The 23,989-nt window shown below is 39.4% G+C and overlaps 1 protein-coding gene across 2 annotated transcripts in view; it reads right to left on the bottom strand.

Moving 5' to 3' along the window:
* The window catches only part of micall2a (mical-like 2a), a 116,430-nt gene that overhangs the window by 63,961 nt on the left and 28,480 nt on the right, over positions 1–23,989 (bottom strand). The window contains exon 19 of one of the 2 annotated variants that reach the window (XR_014603849.1): positions 10,562–11,491. The exons of the other annotated variant lie outside the window; for it this stretch is intronic. The gene's annotated coding sequence lies outside the window, so the exon portion shown is untranslated. Of the gene's footprint in view, positions 1–10,561; positions 11,492–23,989 lie in introns of those variants that run through there. 2 annotated transcript variants of the gene reach the window in all.

The following is a 23,989-nucleotide window of genomic DNA, read 5'->3' as shown; positions in this document are numbered from 1 at the left end:
GGGGTGGGGAGCAGCAGCTCATTTGCATTTAAAGATACATGCACGAAAATAGCATGTTTTCCTTCCACTCAAAAATGGTACAATACAACATGGCATAATAAATGATCTGTGGGGTATTTTGAGCTGAAACTTCACAGAAACATTCTGGGGACAACTGAGACTCATATTACATCTTGTAAAAAGGGGCAAAATAGGTCCCCTTTAAAGATATCTGGTGATGCACCGAAGTGATTGTGCTGCTGTTTTTTTGCACTTGCCCATAGTTTCATCATGTTGACGTAAGTAATGAAAGCAGCAGTTTCCAGTGCCGTTTCTAAAGCTTCAGTGGAGTGGACTGGAGGCTGGAATCTGAACAAGTCTCTTCTCTGAGGCACTGAAGGGGTCTTTTTTTCCCTTCTTCCATCTCTGGAGCAACAGTAATATGAGAATTTTCTACCTATCAGTGGATAATGGATTTGGTATTGGGTTTTCCCATGACATTTAGAGGTTAATTTGCACTGGTTTCATGGTTACTTATTGACGGCTAGCCCGGATATTTGCATTCACTACGCTTTTTATTGACACAAATGATTAATATCCTGCCAAATCAAACAGGATAGCCATTCAGAGGGGCAGAGTGTTGTGCTCATACTCTGTACATTTTGTAATCTGTTTCAGTTTTGTAGGATGCAGCAGCCAGATAAAAAAAGAGAGGATTATTTGAACCAAATTCCTTCCATGTTACTGTCATTGTTTTTGGCTTCTCCTCACAGATCCAACCCACTCTGCCAAATTCACATCTACTGTAACTCACAAATGCACGAGAACATATTTCACAATGAACACATTCATAAATCTCATATTCACCCATAAAATCATGACTTTTCATCACGGCTGACATATACACTCAGCTGACGGAGGACGGCGCAGTCATGGAGCCGCCGCTGCAGCTTTGATCCATTCCCTGGCAGGAACTGCAGGAAGAAGAGGAAGAGAAGATTCTTCACGGCTCGCCATACAACTCCGACCCTGGATTTGTTTTCATCCCTACTAATGTGCTGACAGGCTTGAAGAATCAATCATGTTGCTGGTTCTTCCTCTCTCTGCACCTACTTTTTAATGGGTCTGTAGAGCATCTTAAGTTCAGAAACGAACCCTTTTACTGTCAAGAATCATTTCTTGCTACTGTATTCAAGAGTTTTGACTTTGTAATATGGTTCTTAAAAATCTTTATGACACGTTGATGGTCCATCAGGTCAGTGTATTGGTTCTGGGAATCATTTGTTATAGCTCTAACAAGTCTTTTTTTGAAGCACCAGTACACTCTAAAGGAGATTTGGATAAAGGAGATGTCTTAAAATGTCAATGCAAGTCCAATGTGGTCATTGATTTGGAAATGTTTGAGCTTCTGTGATATTCAGCGACATCATAGGAGCCTAAAATGCCTTACAACCTCATCGCTCTCAAGAGTTGTTCCCCCGTGTGTGACATCATAAGAGAAAACTTTAAGCTCCTATGATGCCAAAGTTCCTCAATCGCAGAAGGAGCATAAAATGTTCTCCTATGGCATCATACGATCTTACACATTTTCTCCTATGACATCGTAGGAGCTTAAACATGTTCTCTTATGACGTCATATGAGCTTAAAAATGTCATCCTAGGAGCTTTCAAATGTTCTACTATGACATCATAGGAGCTTAAACATGTTCTACTATGACATCATAGGAGCTTAAATATGTTCTCCTATGACATAATTGGAGCTTGAAAAAATATTCTCTTATGATATCATAAGAGCGTACAGTACAAACGTTCTCTTACAATGCCAATGTTCTTTAATGGCATTAGGAGCTTGATATATTCTCCAAATTATGTCATAGGATCCTAAAAACAATCTATGACATCATAGGAGCATAAAAAATATATTTTCCTTCAAAGTCAATGTTCTCCAATGGCATTCAGGAGCTTAAAAATGTCTCCTGGCATCAGGCTGTAAAATCCTTATGTAACCTTTATATTTAAGAATTAATTATCTTTATGTAAAATTATCCTTATACTGACTTTTATATTAGTTTTGTGTATTTTTTTTATTTATATATCTTCTTAAAGTTCACTTTAATAAAGCCTATCATTCTTTGTGACTGACATGAGTTTGCGTGGTAAGAGATCATAAGTTTCAGGCACATCAACGAGGAGGAGACACCAGCATTGCACCTTCAACACCGTGGTGAATCACGCAGCTCTTGATATTCAGCAAACTCCACAATGCATCTTTACAGCCTCTCATCTCACACCTAATGCCGAGCAGTTGTGCTTAAATGTGTATAATTTTACATCCTCAGATTCACACGGCATGTCAGCAGCTCAGAGTGAAGTACACTAATGTTCAAAGGAGTTGTAATATGGAATGATGGGAGGCCTGCAGGAGCTCAAAGTGGTTGACACACAGCTGTCTTTGCAATAAATCTTGTAAATCCACAGTACAAAAAAAAGACAGAAAAAAAAAAAAAAAACCTGTCTCTCCAGAGGATTCTTTGTGAGGTATTACCAAATCTCTGAAAAGCTAGCTGAAGTGTAAAAAATGCTGTAAGACTTCAACTTTACTTGCTAGCAAATCTCAGCCCTCTGTGGAAATAAATTGATAATTAGTTTGAATAAGACCATGTAAGTTGCGGTCAACTGACTGCCGAAAATGAAAATCCAAATGACCTTATAAACAAAGCTATACCCACAAGATTAAAAGATTTAAAAAAAACAAAGAACAGTCAAATTAAAATAATGTTCCAGGGTCAATACAAGCTCAATCAATAGCACGTTGCATACTGCTTCAAAAAGTATTGTTAACATGAGTTTATAGTGTTAGCTTACGAACCTTTTCTCTGTAAATTATATCCAATATTACAAACATCAAAGAAAAACAAGAAAATTTTACAGCTCAAATAATACACACGTTTTAAAGGGGTCTTATAATGCCCTTTTCACAAGATGTAAAATAAGTCTCTGATGTTCCCAGAGTGTGTATGTGAAGTTTAAGCTCAAAATACCCTACAGATATATTTTTTTAATAGTATGTTACAATTATCACGTTTTGAGAGTGAGCGCCATTTTTGTGTGTGTCACTTTAAATGCAAATGAGCTGCTGCTCCCGGCACAGAGGGCGGAGCTTCAAGAGCTCCTGTGTTAGCATCTTCGATTACCTCACACAGGCAAGCACTAAAATGTCAGAAACTGTTCTGCCTTTTATGTTCAAACCGAGGTCGGACAATGATGGAGAGGCTCAAGAAGAAGTGACAACATGTAGAAGCAACAGGACATTTCTGAGTGGTTAGTTGATGAATTTATGTTGCTGATGTGGAGTTAACAATCTTCTAGTCATTGATTAGCATATTCTGTCATGATAATCTATAAATGTGTTCCTGGGGGCGGGGTTTATGTAAACCTCAGGGTTAGTGATGTCACCTTAACCTGTGGATAAGGTCATTGTAGTCCCTACCAGCCGTTTGTTGTAGTCCTTAAAAAGCAAATATCTCCCTTTGCTTTGAACTTTGAGCGTCGTAACTTTGCAGATGTTTATGCTCAAACAGCAACATTACACACTAACTAAAGTTTAAAAAGTGAAATCATAATCAACCACCCCTTTAACAGAAGAATTGATGCCAACGTTTATATCAAATTATAAATTTCACAATTCATTCCATTTACTTCCATTGTAAGCGCCTTCCCATAACATTGATTTTCTTTTTTTTTTAAAGAAAAAGAAAACAAGCAACGAGTCACTATTATTGTCGACTCAGCATGACTTTTAATTTTTTTTGACTCAGAATATTCCTTTAAATACACAGCATAGGATATGCTTAGGAGAGTAGGTTAATCTCACAAGTTAATAAATACAACAACTGCCCTACTTCATAACATGTGACCTTGTATGATTTTCCTTGTCTGCAGGGTAGATATATGGGAAGGTTATGATGTAACTTCAGTTCACGCTTTGGGTCAAGAACAAATTGCACCACTTAATATTTTAGCTTTATATTCAGGCTGGGTAAAAAAAAAAAATGCAGCTTCACATTTCTGTGTAATGAATCTTACATTATTAATGACGTGAATGGTGAATATACTTAAACTCAATTCCGAGCTATGAGGCCTTCCACTTCAAGCTCTGCTTGCAAGTTCCTTAATGTAGTTATAAAACTGGGATATTGCGTCCAATGTTATGTACCTTTCTGTCCCAAGCATGTTCAATGAATGTTTCAACAAACCAGAGTTACCTGATTCTCTCGTGCCAAAACATACTCGAATCCATCCTAGGCTTCACGTAGAGATTTCCCTAATACTTTAAATGTATAGGACTATAGTGGAAGTCTAACTTCAACGACAGGCGTAATACACTTTTGCAACTTGGCACACAATGGCACAAAGCCGAGAGCCGAGGTGCTCGCCGTCAGAGCCGCAATTCATGCTGAGTTTTTAACCTAACCTTGCTTTATTAGCTTATTTGATTCACCATTCTTCTTTTAGTTGATTCAATACATCTCCTATTTGCATAAAACTGGCCGGTAAGATTATCTTCACTTATTCGATCTATCCTAAGAGTCACCTTGTTCTGGATCTTCAACGAATAATGAGATTTTAAATTGGAAGACACTCACACAGAGAGGGAGCCATTTACAGTTAATTCATCTCATTGAGGTACATTGCTTAGAGGTATTGGAAGGTTTAGATTTTCATTCAAGCATCATATTTAACAACGGCTGCCTCCTCCACTTCACTCGCATTCAAATTTAAATGGCTTGAATTTGACTGATCCAATATTGCGTTTGACTGTTGTTATTTTCCTTAAAGCAAACATTTTGCCAAAATTCTTTTCTTGCGAGAAAATTATGTGGTGGCGGGAGGAAGACGAGGATGAGAGGGAGAGAGAAAGCACGTGTCTTTTTGTGGATTTATTCATTTTCTTCCACAGGCATCTGGGTAACACACAGTAACATGTCCTTTGGGTCATTCTATGTAACGGGTGGCTTTACCAGATTGATAAGGTGGTTTTATCAAACATGTTTGTATAAATTTAAACATTCTATTAATAATGCGCTGTGCATAATTACGCCTTCAGATAGTAACACCATTTTACAGTTTAATTTGACATTACAAGCTTTGTGCTCTATAGAAAGAGAATACACAACATCATGGTAGAGTACAGTAGAGTAGAGTATAACATCATTATAACAGCGGTGGAGTTTAATGTTATCATCCTTATAAAGAAAATAAGAGTTCACGGTTTGAAAGGATAATGATGCCATCATGGCATCTATTTTTATTTGTTTATTTATATTTGTATATTGTGAATTTAAATTATGAATAGTTCATTGCATTAAAAATTCCAAAATATTATGATATAAAAAGTACCATCTTTTTAATAATAATACATTTGAGTAATGTGAACTAAAATCTAAAAATAAAAGCAGGGATAATAAAGACTGCATGCTAGCTTTACATTGCAGTGTTTGGTTTTATTATTGCATATTTGCTGAGCAAAGGGTATTGAGCTGGGAACAGGCAAAAAAAAAAAAAAAAAAACATCCTCAAGGTAAAATTAAAATAAAAAAGGTTACACTTAGGTGTTAGGTTTAAGGTGTCCTCTTTACTGTGTAAATACACAAATAAGTAATAATTAACAACATGTATTTACTATGGAGTAAGGGTTAGTTGCTTGTAATTATGGATAATTTACTGTTATTACTGTATAAGCAAGCATAACATGTTACAAGAACACGGTCAAATAAAGTGTAACCTAAAATAAAATCAAAATCTATTACTTGTATACTTTTTCACTGAAATGTTTACAAATATTTCCATAGTGTTAGTAAAAGTTTGCTCTTAATTCAGCTCTTAATTACTTCGATTCATTTACAGTATATTCAACCCCTAAAAATAAAGGTTCTAAAAGGTTTCTTTGCAGCAATGCCATAGAAGAACCATTTTTGGTTCCCTCAAGGACCCTCAGTGAACAGTTCTTTTTTTCCAAGGTTCCATGAATGTTAAATGTTCCTCATGGAACTATGCCAATAAAGAACCTTTCTCTTTAAGAGTGAAAGTGTAAATAATTTCGTGCGAATGTTCATGTGAGGAACACAAATGGCAGCCGTTTTAAAGAATGACCCCTCACACGTGTCCATCTGAAGGGTAAAGCCCGGCGATGCGGAACCAGCAAGTTTCAATGGCTACATATGCTTTGCTCCCTCCCTTAAGCGGGTTTGCAAATGTGTGCGCGAGTGAAGGTGAAGTTAATTGGCTTTTTATGACTTCAATTATATAACATTATGAACATACAGGCTTAGCAGCTCGTATGTGGCCTCTATTAACAATGTCTTTTGGATTAGCGACTGGGCTTAAGGTTTCTGGCACTGAGCTGTAGCTCATCATAGATTTTAGGAGCATCCGGTGAGAAAGGCCTTCAAAAATGTTCCTCAAGACCGTAATCCTGAAAGAGCGATTGCAAACGCGACCACTCCAGATAGAAATCTCCAAGACCTACGGCATTACAGCGAGACACGCGATAGCCGTCGGCGTCGTTGACCTCAGCGACTCTCCAACACAAAATACTGTTTCAAAGCAAAAAACACAGTCTCTCTTCATTATGCTGTTAGTTTATTCTTTACAAGCAAATGGTGTGGAAGCAAAACAAGCATGTGCCCGTCCTGAAGCGCAGCTCCTGAGGTGTTAACTAATCTCCAGTGACCAGTCTGTGTGCTGCCTTCACTAATTGCTCCCTGTATTTCAGTCTGGTGTGAGAGCAACCATTGTAGCGAGCGCCCGGCTGGCCCCCAGAGGTCTCACACCTTCATTATCACTCTTTATTGCAAAACCTTCCATGGGCACTCAGCACCAAACAGCCTGTGCGATAAAAATAGAGCCTTTCCCCTCCTCTCCTTTTGGTGGTTTCAGTTTTAATTACCAACACAGCGCCCGAGCCCGAGTCCTCAGCAGGCTGGGCTTTTTGTTCACTAATTAAAGCGAGGAGGGAGTTTATTGAAGGGACCCCAACTATGTGCTCTCATCTATTATTAAGAGGGCAGGACAAATCATTTTCAAATTTAAACGCTGAAACCTGTCCAGGGACGCACTGAGGTTCGGAGAGGGGGGAGGAGAGACGTGTCGGACGGACTGAAACGGAGAAGAAAGCCGGCTTTTGTCTTGCCGAGGGTGCGCGTTGGCACCCATCACGCATTATGACGCTCCTGTCAGGTACAGTCTGGCAGAGTCTCCATTCCCACCCTCTTGGAGCCTGCCATCTGTCTGCTACGTCACCTCATTGACGCTTTCTGGGTCAAACCGCGTAGCATCACTGCTAAACTCACTAGCGACCATCCACAGCTTGGATCCCACCCTGATTTAATTGCTGTACCCCCTATGTGTGTTTTGGCAAAACAGAGGATGTAAATAAGCAAACAGCAGGCAGGTAATAAGCGGGTGGGACAGAGGACGAGATTGATGTGGGGAACTTCCTCTCTTTGAGCCGTTTTGCTACAGCGTTTGCTCCCATACTGGCCAATTGGGCCCGACCTTGAAAGCTGCACAGGTAACTCGGTTTAAAATAACGGACCGACTGCAAATGAACAAACCACCATGAACAGTTGTAAACGCATTGGTCAAGTGGACATGTTCATAATTAGAGTGGTGGAGGTATGGTGTCACTTTGTAGGCCAATCGGCAGTAAGCACCACACTGGTTTCCCTCGAGAAAAACCCAATAGGATTTTTCCATTGGCTTTTGGGTTGTCGCAAAATTCAAATTTACGTCATGCACCACTCTATAGAATCACACAAAAAAAAGAAAAAAAAAAAGCAAGCCATCACGTAGAGTTTCTGATGTTTTTCCAAACCCAACCAGCAACTTGGGTTCGTCATAATGGAGTTGGTAGGCTTATTCAAATTAGCCCGGTTTGGTTGCTGTAAGTTGACGGGGCGCAGTGAATAGCGAAGAGAGGATAATGAATTTAGCTTGGCTGTGGAGTCTGTGAAACTTCCACCGGCCTAACAAGCACTACGCACTCTTTGAGCAATTAGTCACTGTCAAATAGGGGCAAATGTAGCACTCTCTACATGCTTGTTAGGTAAAAATCTACACAGAGGTCAGTGACACTAAGAAAAATACAGCATTACCCACCGATTCATTGGGGGAACAATACTATTCCTTAAAGCTTAAAAGGCATTGGTTTTCTTTAACTGCAAAATAACCAATGAAGAAATTTAGCACAGAATTCTCATAGATTACAACCCTCTGCAACTGTTGGAAGAACGACGAAAGGGAGTGTTGTATTTGGAAATAATTAAAATGAATGCTTCATCCCATGCTTTTGTAGTCAAAAAAGGATTTTGAACTGGGCGAGATATTGCATTTTGAAAAGATCGCTTGGCTATCTCTTGGCTTTGTTGTACAAAGGCGACGGTATGATGTGGCGTCTTAAATTATCTACATCTTCTATTTAATATAGTTCACTGTTGTGACCCTTTAAGAACAGGCACTTATGAATCCCCCGTCCTCCGTTTGTTCCGATAATCAAACACTTCACAAGTACACCAGTCCAAAATAAATGTCACTGCCTCTTGCAATGCAGCTCTGCTCACTTTGAAATATAGATTTTTCAATTACCTACAGAGAACCTACATTTTGGTATCAGACACCCCACCAAGTGCTCGTTCACACAAGTGATTTTTATCTCTTTTATTTTTTTATTTTTTATGAGTGAGTGGAGCTATAATCTAAAAGCATTGCAATTTCTCAGTTGCTTTGCAGAAAGAATACATAATCAAGATTATAAATGAGTTTGTGAATATCCTGTTTTTGTTTAAAATTATGAATAAATGTAAGAGTGACTAACACTTTTTTTTATTTTTTTTTATCCATCTAACAGACTGTGACACCAAATGCTTTTTTCCCCTCCATTTTCATTGTGTAAAATTATTTAAATTCAGGATATGCATTTAAAAAGCTACATTTCTCCCTTGGATGGATTTTTCCGACGGATATATAGGTCAGAGACCTTAACGCCTTATCAGAAATTCACCATTGCCTGGTTATTAAGGACAGCTTAGGTGGAGAAGGCTGAAGTACCACAAGGGGTTAAGGTGAATTGATTGCCTGTGGACATGTTAAACATGACCCTGTCAGGCCTGCACTCCACTCCTAAAATGCGCCAACCTGTGCACCTCGCTGCAAGTAATCAGCTGTAGAAAGGGTTTAATAAAATTCGAAGGGCCCGAGAACTGGCCCCAGGGGGTGTTTTCTACCAACTTGAAAATAATCAAAACCCGCGGCAAGAGACATTTGCGGCGTGTTATCGCAGAGAGCATAGTAAATGCCTCACCATATCAGAGCCCTTTAAAAAAATAAATAAAATTGCCGCACGGTCGCGTCGTACCAAAGCTGCTTGAAACACATGAACTTGCATTGGCAGCCCACACGGATGGGACGGGAGCACAACAATGGTGCGGGGTGTTGGGTAAATGTTCGCCACATTCATAGGCACCAGCTTGCGGCACGGGGGCAATGAGAGGATAATTACGGGGGTAACTTGGGCTCAATCTGTCTGCCTGCCCCCACCCCCTCCTCCTTGAAGGGGTGTTTCCCTTGATTAGCCCAACTCGGGGTGCAGCCCCCTCTGCGGATAGCAGATTGAAGTTCATCACGGGGGTCTCAGCTGCCAGTGTGTAGCGATGAATTGCCTGCTGTAAGAAGGTGTTGACAGGAGCAGCTGGACATCAGCGAGTGATGAAAAGAAAGGGAAATTCATTGAGACCCGAGACAGAACGGTCCGCTGGGGAGAGAGGGGGCCTGGGAGAGAGAATCTGGCATCTGCTGGACGATAACCGAACTGCAACCTGTCCTGAAGGAGTCAAGGAAATCTGGGAGGCAGTGTTGTGTCATCCAAAAAAAAAAAAAAAAAACAGTTTGTTTTAATAATTCGTTTACATTTTTTTAATCAAAGGTCACTAATTTTTATTCATCTTATTATTATTAATAGTGTAATAATTTGGGTCAAATATGAATTTATTATTAATATTATAAATTCTTTAGATATAAGTTTAATACTATACACATGTTTAAATATCTTGAAAAAAAAAACTCCATTAAAATAGTTTTTAACAAGAATAATACTAATAATATACATTTTATATCACAAGTATTACACTATTACTATCATTAATAATAATAATAATAATAATAATAATAATACACTGTAAACAAAAAGTTGTTTAAACTTAAAGTGTTTGTGCTACCTGAAAATTAAGTTTAGTCAACTTGAAATGTGAAGTTGTACTAAGTGACAACTTGGATATTTGAATTGACTACACTTAAAATTTTAAGGCAGTATGAACACTTACTTTAAGTTGAAACAACCAATTTATTTTATAGTGTAATATACATAAGTTAATTTATAAGTGTTTTTAGATATTTAAAAAAAACATTAAACAAATTACTCTTATTATTAATAATAATTTCAATTTAACATTAAAATATGGCACTATTATTATTACTTAGTGATATGTTAAATCAAATTAAAATATAAATTCTAAAATATATATTAAAATAAGTCATTATATTATAAATCAATTATAAGACCCCAATTTGTACATAACAAAATCGAAATGTTGTACAGTATACACATTTTTTTGTTTGATAAAAATGCATTAAAATGAATTAAAGATCCTCATATTTCCTGTAGGCTAAGTAGTGGAAAATCTCATGTGGTTTCGCTCGCCCACCACAAAACTGTCAGAACGTCAACAAAGTTATCATGCAAATTGTGTGTGAAAAGTAATGACTAACGTCTCCAACTGAAGCTGCTCACATGTGAGTAAAGAGTAAAAACAAATAGCCCGACTAGTTGTGATTCCCAGTGTAAATGAGGTATGATCATGGTGAGTGTGCTGGCACACTGAACCTCAGCCTCTGCCAGTGCCCTGGGGTTACACTTGGCTCTATTGGTGTGATTTTACTATCCTTTGCATTAATGAACTGCCTACCCGTGCAAATGAGCTTTTAATGGGTGTTACTCTGCTAGTGCGGTCCTACCTCGCACAAAAGGCGTTCTACGCGCCGACGCCACCCTCCCAATTTCGCTCGAGTAAGTAATTGTGGGTTGCAATCACACCGGCATGCCAATAAAGTGCTAAACAAGGTCATTGCCGTACACACTGGAATAAGATCACCTATTTGGTCTTTCCAAGGGATGCTGCCTACTTTCTCCCAAAAGGTTTTGGAACGGCGCACAAATGCAATGTTTTTAATTTGCGCTAATATCTGTATTAGTGGGTGTAAAAGTCGCTTTGATCGCTGTTGTTCAAGTGGCATTATGTGTTGTGGAGGCCCAGCACGGGCCTGTGCAGACACAGACGTGATGAAAGCCCCTCTGTTCGTGGCCATGTTTGCTGGGATGGCTTCACAGCTACGAGAAGGAAGTCTCACAGCCTTGCTGACACCCGCTACTGCTTAATTAGCCAGAATCAGCCCAGCCCTGTAGGAGAACGAGAGAGAACGACTAATGATTAATGATAAAACTCCATTTGAGTACAACCGCTGACACAACACTACATGTCACAGTGGAGTCCACGTGTAGTACAGCGAGGATTACTCCTTTTAAATGTTGTTTCCTATTTCAGTGCATTAAGCCTCTAATGGCGAGTCTGCACACCGCGTCGGTATATGACACCTCTTCTAAAACTAAGTGTATTGCTAAATCAATTGGACTATTGATCTGGGACTAATTAGGGCAGGATAAATGGATGAAGTACACAAATATTGGTTCACTGATGAGCCAATAGACTGCAGGAGGCATAAATTCAGCGATAGATAGAGAGGTGTCAGACAGGCGTTTCAAGACTTGTTAGTGCCTGCACTAAACGCTGTATGAGGGTATCTGTCAGCTAAATGCTCTCATTGAGAATTTACTTGATCTTCTGGAACCTCACATAAGAGAGATTTATGTGGCATAGTAAAATGAGACTTCCATATTTGTCAGTTTAATTGCATCTGTTTATTCGAGATCCATCGATACGCTGCATATGATGATTGTTACATTTTTATAGAAGTGATTGTTTTAGTAGGTGAATACAGGTAAAGTGGGAAATTAAAGCGCAATCATCTGTATCATTATTTATGCGTTTATTTTTATTACTAAAAACCAGCATTAAAGGGACTGTTCAACCAATTAAAAAATTAAATATGATGTATTCCTGTAATGTCAAAGCTGAATTTTCAGCATCATTACTCCGGTCTTCAGTCACATGATCCTTCAGAAATCATTCTAACATGATGATTTGCTGCTCAAGAAACATTTTGTATTATCAATGTTGGAAATGCATTGTTTAATAATTTTGTGGGAATCTTTTTAATTATATTTTGATCAATCGAAAACTCAAAAGGACAGCACTTATTTAAAATAGAAATCTTTTGCAACAACATAAATGGCTTCACTTTTGATTTAATCAAACAACATTGATTTATTACATTGTTGCGGAAAAAAAGCAATTTCTTTATTAAAAAGATTTTGAAACAAATATACATCACAGAGAACAGAATGAATTCATATTTTCAGTGAAACTAAAATGATTATATAAACTTTAAGCAAAAGTTGTTAATAAATTATTATGTTTTAGATGCTGTCAATGTTAATCATTGTTAGGTTTCTGTGTCTATGCAAGCATAAAAGTTACTATTATTACTAAATAAATACCTGCCATTATTAATGAGATCAAGCACTCTGGTAATATCTGGGATCTCTAAACATCCAACATGCAAAATATTGCACACTGTATGTTTAGTATCATGCTACGATTTAGTTAATTACTTTAAAATCAGTTGTCATAAGATTTTATTTTGACTGTTATTATATAATTTTTTTTAAAGGCCTTGGGGTCTGTGAGACCCCAAACGAACATGAGGATAAGCGCCCCGTTTTACCTGTATTCCCTCTTATCTGTAGGTAAGTGCTGTCCATTTTACTTTTTTTGTCCATTTTTTCATTTTACATTTGACACTTCCCTTGTTTTCATATGTCTTTTTTCTCTCTAAACTGCCCCATTTTGCCATTAGACAGTGTTCCGGTCACACGTCATCAAACTCTAATTAGTTTCAGCTGACAGGGTGTGTCCTTCAGGTCAAAGGTCCCGACCGATTGTAGGGGGATGATGGCGAGTAGGAGGGTCGTGGCAGAGCTCAGGGATCAGAATCCTCATTACAGAGATCCGTTTGCCCTTAAATCAACCTGGCAACACAGACATCCACTGTGTCTCCCGCAGCCCGTGTTTGTCATCCACACAGAGCCTTTCCCAGAGATCTTCTCTTTCATTGCTGCTTGTTTGTCCGTTCTTTATTCCCGATGCCCCCAGTGCTAATGTCAAAACAACAGTTGATGTTATTTCTCCAGGGGTGAGGGAGGCTCAGCTGCGCCCTCTACAGGCCTGTCGCGGAAGCACGCTTCAAAAAGCACACGGCCCTGACACGCAGCTGAGTCATTAACCCAGAAAACACACCATTTGCTGGGATTGTCAGAACAGATGTTTCAGAACTATTTCCCCGAAAGCTTAAAATCTGGAATACGTCTTAAATTAATAACCACCCCTCCGCCCTTCAGTTCCTCAGTCAATGCTAAGTGCCCTTGTTGACTCAATTGGATTAGCACTAATATGTAAACACAGGAGGTAAAAGAGTAATCCTCCAGTGAAAGCAAAAAAAAAAAAAAGGAGATAAATAAATCGAAACGGCATGTTCTCGACTTTATAACAATAAACACGAGACGAACAGAGAATTGATTGAATGAGGGGTTTGATACCGCAGACCTGAATGCATTCGAGACGAGTGTTTTGACCATCCAGTGGCAGAGTAATTACCCGTTCGTAACTCAGTTGGATAATAAGAGGCAAACCTTGGGGGATAAGACACAGAGTTGTTAATTATTAAACGCTTACATCAGCCAAGCGCTAGAGAGTTGCAATTATTAATGTTGTTGTTCTTGTTTGTGCTTAAACACAACTGCTGCTGTTAATATCCTCATTAACCAAAATGAATGATTTTATTACTCTTGATTTGGTCTGGGGTTTGCTAATGCATCTGGGTTGTGTCGTCAGAGCGAATTGAGGGATAAACATCGCCGTCGGATGCACAGCGTCGACGAATGCTAGGGGGGGGGTTGTTTATCCACCCCCCAACGTCCCCCCCCCCCCCCCCCCCACCACCCCACCTGAGATCCCACACATAATGGGAATATTCAAACCACACACACAAGTGTGCTGCTCACCTCTAAAAATACACTATAATTGAGCACTAGAGCCAGTGGAGAATAGTGTGGATGATAGCCGTGGATTTAGACTCGAAATCATTAAAAACTTGCCTGAATTATGCCGCGAATATGCGGCAGAAACAAAATAGTCGGGATTAAGCAGAAACGGTTGAGATGGAGGCGTGTCATTTTAATGCCTCATCTAAAATGGTCTGAGGTTTTTGAGTTTCTACCCCACCCTAGAAACACCAAGGTGTCCTCAAAACGTCTTGTTGCATTAGAGCAAGTCACAGTATTAACATTCAAAATAGGCAACCTCTTCTTTAGAAATCACTTTACAAGGCAAAAAATAAAGTTGAATTAATGAGCTTCACCTTGGATTAAGACGAATAACTGACTAATAATTACATCCAAAATATCAAGAATATTTAAGCTCAAGGATCAAAAGGAACATCTGCCAGTATTCATAACATGGATCTTTATATAGTCGTTTATTAAGCGTTTTTAGGTCAAAAAAGCTAAGCATTAAAAATATATTCAGATATTAGACAATCAAGTTGTAGAGTGCTAATTTTCCACTGAATCTTTCTGTGAAAGCCGAGAAGCAGGAAGTGCAAACAGTGGAGTAAATTCTCATGCTCCCCATAGAGCTGACACACTGCTCTGTAGTATTTACTATTTCAATAACATGCTAAAAGATTGGCCAATCACTGGATTAGGACTGTTATAACTTAAAAAGTAAAGCATCTCTTGACACAGTACTTCAACACCATCTCCCCTCCTTAAAAGATTCTTTTGATTGGTTAACTATGTCAGGGAACAATAACAATTAGACTTTTATATTATCAAAACGCAATGTGAGTGGTGCTAGGATAAAACTCGCCATAGTCATATAGGGTGTTGCAAGAGGGTTTCTAAGGTGTTCAAAGTGGTTTTTAACACCTTACTATTCTGTTCAGGTGTTCGGTGTGGTGCTAACTAACCCAAGTGAAAATAGCCATTTTTTTCCCTATTTAATGGTCTGCCAAGCAAAAATCCTTAAACCAAATGCTTAGAAAAGTAATTGCGTCTTCTCAAAGAGCCGAATGATTTGAGGTAGAGTAGGGCCGTGCGTTAACTTTTTTTTTGCACATAGCACTTGTGCTACAGTGGTTGAAAGTTTTGTAGCACATATCAGTTACCATCTCTGAAAACGAAATATAATAATAACCATTATTATTATCATTATATTTTACAAAAAAACTATAAATCATTAGAAAGGTCTAAGGTTTTATTATAAAATATTAACTTATGATTAAAAAAAAATAATAATAATCTGTGACATTTAAAAATGTCTTAATTTGTCAGGAAATCTTATGCATCCACTGAGAGAGAGAAAAGGAAAAAAAAAACTACTGTACACTTCTCTACACCAGAGAAAAAATTGTATTCCTTTCCTATTTTTTAACCCAAAATAAGGTGTTGAGAGCATTAAGAGCCGATATACTTCAAGCGAAATCAAACTGAGAACTGATGTGACGTCATTTAGATCAGGCCGAAACGACGTTTTGGGAGTTCGAAACAGCTTGCCAAAGCAAACTTTCCGGAAAAGTTCGCTCCAGCTGCTAAACACCTTCGTACTACCATTGGTCCATGGCTATTACGTTATAGGTAGGTGTGCGCGGAGGCTCCGCCTTCTTTCACGTGAAAATCTTTTCTGGTTCACTTGGCCTGTTCAGTCGGTCACGGTCAGACGTCCGCGAGTGAAAACATGAACACACTGGAGAGCTGCTTTATAACAGAAAAATGCAGTTGTACTTCTGATGAAACGAGACACTGTTTTTCATGTTTAATACAGTAAAGCTGCTTGATTGTAAGCTTGTGTATAAAGTGATATGTAAATAAACGTGACTTTACTGGAGTGCCGTGGAGCATGTGCAAACCACGTTGCTATTATCATATGCTTTTCTAATGTTTTATTGAAAAAGCTTGCTGTTTTCTCAATTTTGTTGTGTATTTTATGATTGAGAGAGGAAAGTGCGCAGCACATTTACATATTAATTTAAACGCCGCTCTCAGCAGTGTGGGCGGCATCAGATTTTCGATAACAGTATATCGCTGCTCACGTATTTCGAACTTCGTTTTACCCCAAACGAAAAAGAACTTTGCCGTGAGTATATCGGGGCCTTTAGTGAGTACTACACACACACAATGTAATATCGGTTTCATTCATACTCGTAGCCAGAGGGCGACCTCGCACAGAAAGTCCACAAGTGAGACTCATAGGAGTAATGTGACGTTTCAGGAAATGTGGACAAAGGCATCCAGCTATGCTGTAACAGATAGAAACGTTTTTACTGATGAAACCTGAAACTAATCGACATAGCCTTTATCACTGTACAGAATATTATAAAATTATATAATTTCTGCCTCATTCTGTGATGTGAAACACGTCAGGTCGCAAAAGTAAGTTATTCAAACACTCGATTAAATGTTCTTTTGTTGAACAACAGGTTTGTGAACGTTTCTCATTAGAAGTTTGGAAAGATGTTTGGTGCCTGTTACTTTTTCAAATGCACGTTATACTGTAAATGACTCAGTCTCACAGCTTACAGAGAATTAGAGCAGCATTAACTGCGAACCGATCGATCCGCTCTAAACAGTGCTGCGCTTCACCTGCGCAAATATTTATTAATTTAAAACTGTGATTTTGGTTTAATTTCAGTCAATCGTGCAGCCCTAGACCAACCTCACACAAGCACACAACAAATTCTCACTTCACACAAACAGGCTCTGTCTCACATGCTAAACTGTATCGAGTGCTACTTTGGTAAATGTATTCGCCGCACAGACTGGTTTTTTTGTAGCACGGCATATACATGTCCTGTTTAAGAGTAATACTAAACCTTCTAAATCATAAAACTACAACCAAACAAGTCTTTTATGAAACATCAAAAAATGATTTTAAGTTAACTAAAAGTAGTAATACAATAAACTGGCCTGTTGCTCAGAATAGTCTTAATAGTGACGGCACAAATGAGTCAGAGGTCAGTTATAACCTCAGTGCACATCTGTGGTCTTTGGGGTCCTTTTGTCTCTTAGAGAAACATGTCCCTTTTCTGCAATAACAAGCAATGAGCAAGACATGATAAATTTACACATCCAACATACACGTACACACACACTCACACACATACTGGTAATAAAGATGTCTTCTTAGAACGAAATTGTTTAACAAACCAAACTCTATAGGAAAAGCAAATAAGACCATTTATGGGGCTAGTTGCTCCTGTGTAATCTGAAACATGCAATTTGAAAGGGTGTTTCTCCTGCTAATGGGCCCCGAGGGGCCGGGAGGTTAATTGATGCAGCTGTTGATAGCTTTTACACATGACGCAGGGTTCATCTCCCCTGTGACTCTTATTCCAAGGCACTTTTTAATGAAGTGTTAGACAGAAGGCTTTTTACAGTAGGTTTGTCTCTTGGAGAATGCTTCAAAACAAACCTAAAGAAGAGCTTTTAGGAAAAAAAGCTCTGCGGATGACCATTGATTTACGCGTTAAATGAGAGCTTTTTTGCCATGTTGTTGATTTGCAGCTCTTGATGGGGGGGCTGGAGGCAACAGAAAGTCAATCACTCCCCCCCCCCTCCCTTCGTTTTACACAGGTTTACTTACCATTACTATGTGTGCAAATAAAGATATATTTTGCATGCTAAAACATAACATCTAAGCTGCTTATGCTGTTATTTAATGCATACACATGACTGATAGAAATGTTTATGCACATCTGCTGGCAGCTAAAAGCGTGTGATCCAAAGAATGAGACTAAGACTCCAGCTGTTGACATATTAAACACAAAACAAGGCCATAAAGAAACGGACAGCGTAGAAACGTCACTAATTTTACCGCACTCTTTGTTTATAAAACGACTGCCTAGCACTCACATTCACAAACCCTGGCATTTGACAGCTACTTAATTTCACATCTGAGGGTTGAGGGTGACAAGTTCACTTTTTATATTATAATCTCTGGCAGATTTTAATTAAATAGTCATTGGCGAACTTCTATAATTCCTCTGAAGGCCAGGCCTCCATGGGAGCTGGAAAAAACCAATGGGTTTCCTTACAGCTAAAGGGGCTTCTTTACACAGCAAACATTTACAGATAATGAAAATTAAATACAAATACATAGCTAAATTTATTTGATCCGAGGCTGTGGAAATGAGCATGGAGTGTGGAGAGAGCAGGAAGTGATGACAGCGTGATGAACTGGATAGCATCCTCACCCTGAGGATTATACTCCCATAGTCACTAAATACTGCTCATTAAAGTGACAAACCCAAACACAAAGCCAGTCAAGCGTGAGATTCAGCTGTGTACAGCATCTGGCCCATACCGGCAACCCTAAGCTCAGCCATCTCCTCCACAAACACCTCTACACACTGTAACCTCCATCAAATCTAAAACAATCAACTTGCCTTTCATTTCCAATTTCGCCGCCTGCCACAAAGCCCTATTAGAGTCCATGATCATACGCTGCTGCTGATTTACAAACGAGGACGGGGGGAGTCCCTGTCCTTCCCGAACCTCTCCTCCTCTCGGTCTCTTGTGCCATCCGTCAGCCTCCTCCATCCTGATTATCTGGAGACAGCAATTTCAAAGAGACATCTTAATGGTGATGTCAACGTATTAATTAGAAGTGTTAATGAGCTAAAAGCAACCCAAATTAAATTAATGCAGCAATAGACACAGAGAGTGAAATTAGCTTCAATTTCTGTAAATGATTCTGAAGTGTGCACAACATATCAGCCTTGCCTGAACGTTCCCATCCCCCAAAGCTAATCAAGAACTACATTGCAATTAGCTGCTTAATTAAAGCAACACTCTGCTCGGAAAATCCGGCACAATTAAGTAATGGCTGTTATAGCATGAAGGCAGGCCGTATTTGTCTTCGGGAGAGGCGCAAAACACACACGCGCGCACGCGCGCACGCACACACACACACACACACACAGACAAAGCATATTATTTTTCCAGTGGCCCGCGGGGACCGAAGACGGCCAAGATCTGCTGAGATGGAGATGGTTTGGAAAGTGGAGTGGGTCTGGAGCTGGAACCAGCACGACTCAGTCTGTGACAGAGCGCCAGATCGCACTCCCTAGCCTGAGGTTTCATAGACTGCCGAATTGGCTCGGGCTCAGGCGAGCGGGGCCTAATCGCCACTTTCTGTGTTGTCACCTCAACGCTTTCCAGTTGGACATGGCTAACCGCAGACAGTTGGAGCATTCTTCACTGTTTCAGCTGAGGACGTCTTGGTGACCTTCCAATCCACGGATTGGCGAATTTAACGACTAGAGCGGAGCCGTACGCTCACGTTCACGAGAGAACGACCACCGAATAAGAGCTCGTGCAGATGTTTCCCCACACCGAGTCCAGGTGGCAGCCCCTCCCGCCTCAGCGTATTCGGCTTTATTTACCAGTCTGAGCGAGGGGCTGAGCTGTGAATAACACCCCGGCTTGGCTGGGCCGCCCAGGGACGTGGGTGTGAGTGCCGTCCTTCAGCAGGTGTAGGCCACTGCAGAGCATATGCCATCAGGCTGCGAGGGACGCTCTGTGGAGACGTTCCTCCAGCGTTTCCTGGGGCCCTGATCGACTGGGAACGGGCATCACTCACAAACACCATCTGTCAGGTACGGCCTTACCTGCTAGGAGCATTTAACTGAGAGGCGACGAGTCCTTCTCCCATCTCAGATCTCGTTCACAACTAGATGGAGTGGGAGATGAGGAAGAACATGCCTCGTTCTTCAGCAGGCTTCTCAGGTTTCCTCAAAACGCAACTGGAGACACAAAGGAGAGCTGAGAGCTACCGCGATGCTCCAGGACAGATTTCCCCCCTCTTGCCGATGAGACACCTGAAGTGTTTGACGCTAAATTAGGTTTTCAAAGGCAATAATTAGACTTTCTTCCCTAAAGGTAAATTACCTGCTTCCCAATTGATCTGCATTCTAATTATAACTATTTGCCCAGGGGCCATTGCTATAGAACCTCATCGTCTACCACGAGTATAGATGTTAAACATACGAAAAGACGTGTAGATATGTGGGAACTGCTGTAATCAGTTTAATAAGCATTCTGCACCATAACTGGAGGAAATTAATCAACAGTTCTGTGCACCTTTGAGGGTGATAAATTAAATGAATATTAGTGAATATTAGGAGAGCAGAGGGGGCAAGGTCTTTCTCCCAATATGCTGGTGTGAGATTTCATGATCACAATATAGCCTAAAAGGCAAAATCTGCATTTATTCACCGACCACTAAACTGCATGAAACATTGACGAATCGTTGTGAGTAGGAGCTCTAAAATCAATAATCAAAATCAATCTTTTTTACAGTGTCCCGCAATGTCCAATGAAAAATAAACACATAAAAAAGGTTATTTGTAATTTTTAGATGTTTAGAGTCAGTAATATATTTTTGTCATCTCTTATGCTCAGCAAGGCTGCATTTATTTTTGATCCAAATATTATAAAACAGTAATATTCTAAAATAGTATTACAATTAAAACAGCAGTTTTCAATTTTAATATATTTAAACATTTATTTTATTCATTTAATGGCAAATGGCTGAATTTTCAACGTTACTCCAGTCCTCAGAGTCACATGATCCTTCAGAAATCATTTGTTGCTCAAGAAACATTTCTTATTACCAGTGTTGAAAATGGTTGTGCAGCCTAATCATTTTTGTAGAATTCCCCCCCCTTAAAATTGTTAATTTTGTAACAATGTAAAATCTTTAAGGTCATACTGACTTTTGATTTTCAATTTAATGCATGAATAAAAAGCATTGACAAAATAATAAAAGTTCTAAAAAAAAAATAACAATAATAAAAAAGACAATCCCAATCCTTTCCAGTCCCAAACTTTTGAACACTGGAACAGTAGTGAAGTACACTTAAAGATTTGTTTTCTGCCAAAAAATGTATGTTTATATTACGCTACAAAAAGGACTGTTACAGTGTTGGCTTGGATCAATACAATGCTCTAAACTACACTATACTGTAACTGTGATGTCAAACTTTTACAGCAGATCATTATTTTTCAGGGATCCAAATATGCCTACCGTAAAAAGCAGTATGCGAAATGAATAGTATGGCAGATTATGCAATATTCATAAAACAGTAGGCGAAAAATACTATACCCAGATGACCTAGTACATCTGCAGTGATTCTGAAGTGTGCTTCTGATGGGCACTTTACTATTGTGTCCATGGGAGAGTCAGCATTGTATCTGTAAATGGTGGGGAACGGTACATGGTGGCGTCATAGGTCACATGACAATGCTAAAGTGTGTAGTACATACTCTGACAGTATGTGATTTTGGACGCAATTTAACTTCTACGAGGATTATTTTATAATAATTAAGTAAACTTATGTGCTTAATATTAATTACAAGGATGTTATAATCAAGACCATGTTATATTTGTAATATTAATATGTCATTATCCCTATCTTTCAGATCCTATTCTTTTTCTTTTTGAAAAATGTCTGCTTAAAAAGAAATTAAAAGGTTCTCTTTGGAATTTTGTAGAAAAATTAAAAGCTTTAAGCTTTTACGGTTTTAAAAGAAGGGTGACGGTTCTGGCTGTGGTGAATATTTATTTACATACAAGTGGGTGAAGCTGGGTATTTTAAATGCAGATGTTGGATGATGACAGTGGAGGTGAAGCCGGGGTATTTTCTCCATTAAATCCATAAGTCACCTCCACACGGCGGCAGTGTGACTTCACACAGATACTTCACGGAGACTGAGAGCGGATATTCAAATTCAGCCCACAGTGCCCAGTGCTAATTAATATGTAAATTTCACATTGTTTGTTAACTCCGATGTCAATTTTTGATGTGAGCAGCGGCTTCTATGTTAACAGAGATTCACTGTAGATTGGACCTGGGTTTTTGCCAAACTCCTGTCTGTCCATAATCAAATATTTTTTAGGCTGCTAGACTAATATATGTCTCTGAAGCTTATAACTTGGGAGACACGCTAATGATATTTTATTAAGCCAGAGTAATTGAAGGCGCCATTTAAATATGTAATTAAGCACTTAAGTATAATTATGCAACACAGTAGGAAACCAAATGAATTAATTTAAAACTACACCAATACATCAATTTATTTAGGCTCTATTGTGCGGTTCTAACATAAGATGATTAACATTTTAAATAACGAGCTTCAATGAGACGGAATAAAGGAATTTCACATCCGCCTGGAAGTGCGGAAAGTTGCTTTATACGAGTTGGAAGAGAATAACTGATAGGATAAAGACCTCTGCGCAATTGGAAGCGATTTACCTTCTAATATACCTGTATGCACAAGCCAGCGATTACTGGGCAAGTTTCCACGGCACTTTTCTTACACTAAATCTCCTTTCCATTAGGCTGAAATTATTCAACAGACACTGTTGTGTGGCTTATAAAACCGGAGATGGAGAAAGAGAAAATCTGAGTGAGTGCATTTGTCAGTTTCATACATACCAAGAAAGAGTGTGTTCATTTCTCCCGGCAGCCACTATGTGGCCCACTTCAAGAGAGGTTCACGGATAAACACACATCTCCGGCCCCGGTGGAGTCATTTACCTTTCTCCAAGTAGATTCAAGATATTAATTAAGATAGATCTACCTCAATTCTGTGATTCTGCCATCTGGTTATTTATCCAAATGATGTTAATCATTTCTTTAGGGCAGGAGAATGATTACCCATTTTGCGTCTAATTTATATTAATATTTGAAATTAAATACTCAAGCATCTGTTTCCTCCACATTGCACATAGAACGTTCTGTAGCACATCGCCGCGGCGAGCGGAAAAACATGCGGCGGCATCGTCTCCCTAAGCAAACAAACAATATGGCAGCATTAACCCCTGCTCCCCACGTTAACTACTCAGACAAAGTCTTTAATGAAGGTAGCCGAGCGAGTCCAACCATGAATTTCAAACTAAACAAACCTCTAACACAACGACTTACAAGATTTACCACATCATATGGCTCGAAATCCCACTGATGATCTCACAACCTCAGAGGATACCGACAACCTCGGCCCGAACAGGCAATTAAGGCACCGGTGGCTTTGCGCTTGACTTTGAGCGCTAGTTTGTTAGCCGGTCACGTGTGCAAGGCATGCGGAGGGGTGAGGAGAACCCGATCGCACGCTCCGACTCAGGCCAGACACTAATTAGGGTGAAGAGGAGGCCAGTGGACACGCGGTGTGATTAAATTTAGATCTGGAGGGAGATCTTGACCCTGTGTGCCCCTCATCTAAGTGACATTTACCCAGGATAACCACACTGCAGCTGAGGCTTATTAACCTTTTGTGGGCCTCAACACCACTGACTGGCTTAATTGGCAGATGGATTATTAAATAGAGCAACTTCGAGATGATTGAACATCTCATATCTACAACGCACAGGTTAGTCGGTAAAATCTTATTATCACTTAGGCTTTGGGGTACAGTGGCCTACGTATATACCAGAATGGATCATTTTTGGCATTGTAATATTAACAATGCAGGCCGGGGTGCCACGAGAGCGGAAAAGAGAGGAGTTTTGATGATAATGGTGTTTAAAGTGTGCGCCGTCAAAGGGTCACTAGCAGAATATCTCCGGTTTCTCAGCATTCACAGTCCCTTGGGAAGTAAAATCCGCTGTTAATCATCAAAATGACCGTTACGCATTGCCAAGCGCTACACGGTGTCGGATCCGCC

This window comes from Abramis brama (genome assembly GCF_963993115.1).
Source record: "Abramis brama genome assembly, chromosome: 1".
Taxonomy (NCBI): Eukaryota; Metazoa; Chordata; class Actinopteri; order Cypriniformes; family Leuciscidae; genus Abramis; species Abramis brama.
This window is presented reverse-complemented; position numbering and strand designations above follow the sequence as displayed.